The sequence below is a fragment of the Otolemur garnettii genome, unplaced genomic scaffold, assembly GCF_000181295.1.
Source record: "Otolemur garnettii isolate 467f Iridium unplaced genomic scaffold, OtoGar3 scaffold00141, whole genome shotgun sequence".
NCBI classification, from domain to species: domain Eukaryota; kingdom Metazoa; phylum Chordata; class Mammalia; order Primates; family Galagidae; genus Otolemur; species Otolemur garnettii.
In genome coordinates, this window is record NW_003852536.1 from 741609 (window position 1) to 744743 (window position 3135).

At 54.1% G+C, this 3135-nt stretch overlaps 1 protein-coding gene across 5 annotated transcripts in view; it reads left to right on the plus strand.

Moving 5' to 3' along the window:
* Positions 1 to 241: 241 nt before the first annotated feature.
* PSEN2 (presenilin 2) overlaps positions 242 to 3135 on the plus strand; it is a 24569-nt gene continuing 21675 nt past the window's right edge. For 4 of the 5 annotated variants that reach the window (XR_002775521.1, XR_002775522.1, XM_023518562.1 and 1 more), the window contains exons 1-2: positions 242 to 304; positions 846 to 988. The gene's annotated coding sequence lies outside the window, so the exon portion shown is untranslated. Of the gene's footprint in view, positions 305 to 344; positions 526 to 845; positions 989 to 3135 lie in introns of those variants that run through there. The other variant, XM_023518561.1, reaches the window with a different exon arrangement.

Here is a 3135-nt window from a genome sequence, read left to right on the forward strand (position 1 = left end):
CTAGGCCCGCCACCCTGAACCACGTAAGCCTTGGAGTCTAAGGTCACTGCCCGGTTCCAGTGGCTTGATCCTGCCACCCGCGCGGCGTGTTAAGCAACAGGCCAGGCCCTTCCGCGCTGGGGGGCTCCGGCTTTGGAGGAGGCGACCAGCGAACTTGGCAAGGCCCAAGGGGCGGAGCCGGGGCGGGGCCGGGGCCGGGGCGGGGCCGGGGCCGGGGCGGTCTGGGCGGGGTCTGCGCCGGCGCCGGTCAGGCCGGGCGATCCGCCAGCGGCGTAAACTGTGCGGGAGCGCGGCCGTGGAGCAGGTGAGCGGGCGGGGTTGCGGCGCGCCGGCCGGGGTCCCGGGGGCCGCGGCGCGGAAGGCCCCGGGTGGAGCTGCGGCCTGCGGGACCGGGCTCTGCCCTCCGCACGCCCCTGGCCGCTGTTCCTTCCCCGGCTCTGGGGCTGCGGCCCCTGCGTGCGCCACGCTCCTGGCCTCTGCGGCCGGCGCGGGGACCAAGAGAGGAGGATCCGGAGTGAAGCCGCGGTGGGGACTGGCGGGGAACTGGGGCGCGGGAGGGGCGCTAGCCGCAGTCTCCGGGCCTTCTGTCCAGCCGTGTCCTAGTCCCCGCGCCCTCCTGTCGCCAGAGCCCCTGCCGGGGGTGGGGCGCGGAGCGAGCTGTTATACGGCCAGTGCATTTAAAGGAGCAGTGCACGTGGGTCTCCGGGCGTGTGGCTGGGGGCACTTTGTTCTTTGCTCCTGCTTGAGACTTCACCTGCGCCCAGTCCGTTTGGCCTGCAGCATCTGGCCCCCTGGGCATGTTTGGCGGGTGCTTATCTCACTGGCGGTGTTTGCTGTTTTATCAGGCACTTAAAGCTGTGGGGAGACACCCAGAATCGAGCTTTTAAAGCTGAAGGAAACTGAAACAGAAGCTAGTGTGGACCCAGAGTTTTACTGACGAAGAAACTGAGCCCACAGAGTTAAAGTGACTTTGCCCAAGGTCACCCAGGTAGGATGCAGCAGGGCTAAGCTGAGACCCCCGTGTCCTGACCTCTCGTTTTGCGGCCCATCCCTTGGACCAGGTCCTGGCCCTTTTCTAGTTAGATGAAATGTCCCTGTTTGTTGGCTTAATAAGTATTCCCATATTACTTCAGTTCATAAAAGGTTTGAACTGTGGTGAAGTGTGATTGGTGAAGTAACCGGCATCCCCACTTACTGACGGAGAACCTGAGAGCTTCCCCTATTAACAATGCAGACCAGTTTGACACAAAATCGACAGGCCGGGCTGTGGGCAAAGAAATCAGATCAGGATTGACCCCAGCTCCCAGGAAGTAGGCCCCATAGTCTCTTCTGTAGACATCTGAGCTCCAAAAGCTTCAGCCAAGATCTTTGGCAGTAATTAAAGGCTTTGGAGAAGCTGTCGCCCCTCTGCTAGATGTGTCTGTGTGGGAGCGGTGACCAGCCCAGCTGGTGAAGGACCCAGGGTCCTGGCCTCAGCTCAGAGCTGCACCCTCAGCAAGTGCCCAGGCAGGAGGTCTGGCTCAGCCTTGGGTGGGCCTCGGGTTCCAGGGCAGAGGCTGGAGTGAGGGCTTGTGGGCATGTTGCTTCAAAGTGGGATGGATGTTGTTTCTGGTTTGGGGGGGAAACTGTATCTTCTGGTGGTCAAGTTCCTGGACACCTAGGTGCCCAGTCTCAAGTCTGACATGTTCGTGTGTGGGAAGTTAGTGTTGCTGTCTATTTGAAGAAGCAGGGAAGGAAGAGGATGAGGAAGGGCCTAGTCAGAGGCTGCTGCTCATTGTGCCTGGAAGCCTAGTGTATACAGTCATGTATGTGTCCCCTCCCATCCCCTCTCCTTGGCTGCCCATAACCCCACCAGACATTTGCCAAGGGAGAGACTCTCACCTATCTTAGCCTTTTTTTAAAAAAATTTATTGATGTTAATAATAACATAACTACCATGTTTATGAGTTCCTCATATACAGTAAAAAGCTATTTTGTACAGTAATTATCAGTTATCTTAAGATTGTCAATGACACTAAAGTAGTTATTATTTTTATTTTATTTTATTTTTTGAGACAGCGTCTCACTGTCTTGCCATGGCTGGAGTGCTGTGGCATCATAGCTCACTGCAACCTCAAACTCCTGGGCTCAAGCGATCCTCCTGCCTCAGCCTCCCAAGTAGCTGGGACTACAGGTGTGTGTCACCATGCCTGGCTAATTTCTCTATTTTTTAGTAGAGACAGGGTCTCACTGTGTTGCTCAGGGTGGTCTTGAATGCCTGGCCTCAAGTGATCCTCCCTCCTCAGCCTCCCAAAGTCCTGGGTTTTCAAGTAGTTGTTATCCTTTTACAGAAGGGGAAACTGAGGTTCAGGGACTTAAGCATCTGGTCCAGTTACGTAGTCTCAGTGCCTTTGAGCACCAGTGGGCTGCATTGTCTTTATCTTTGAAGTTTTTACACAGGAAGCTTCCTGCTTTCACCCTCTATCCCCATGTCTCTCCACTGCTGCCTAGAGAGTTTCTGTGGCGTCTCCATGAGCAACCTCCTGACAAACAAACAAACAAACAAATATTTTTTTCCCCCCCAAAGAAACTGAAGCAGTATGTATGTGTAGGTCCCGTGCTATGTTTCAGCTGTTGCTTTGACTTTGGGGCATTGTTTAGTTGTGAACTGACAAGACAGCAGGTGTTTCGGCAAGTATTCCCACCTGTTCCTGGGCTGCTGCAGCTGGGGGAGGACTGGCAGGGCCGAAAGGCAGGCTCCCCTGGGAGGCACATTCTCCCTACTTCCAGCTGGCTGGACTTGACATGGGCTTCAAGCCTGGAGATGGTCTGACCACCAGGTTAATATCTGGGGAAAAGAATGGTTTCACATCAGTTCTCAGGAAAGACCACATGTCAGTGGATCTTTGTTTTATAGCCTCTCCATTGGCGGGGAAGATGGGCTGCTTATTCATCTTTGCTGAATTTCAAGAGCAGGGAAGTAAAAATGTAAAGGGTGCCTACCTTTCTGGTATACCTTAACCAGAAACTTCCTGGCTTTTTTTTTTTTAATAAAGGTGATACATGTTCATTCTAGCAAATAGAAGAAACATTTTATGAAATGATCCATTAGCCTTCAGCACAGAGAGAACCACTTTTCTTTTTTTTTTTTTTTTT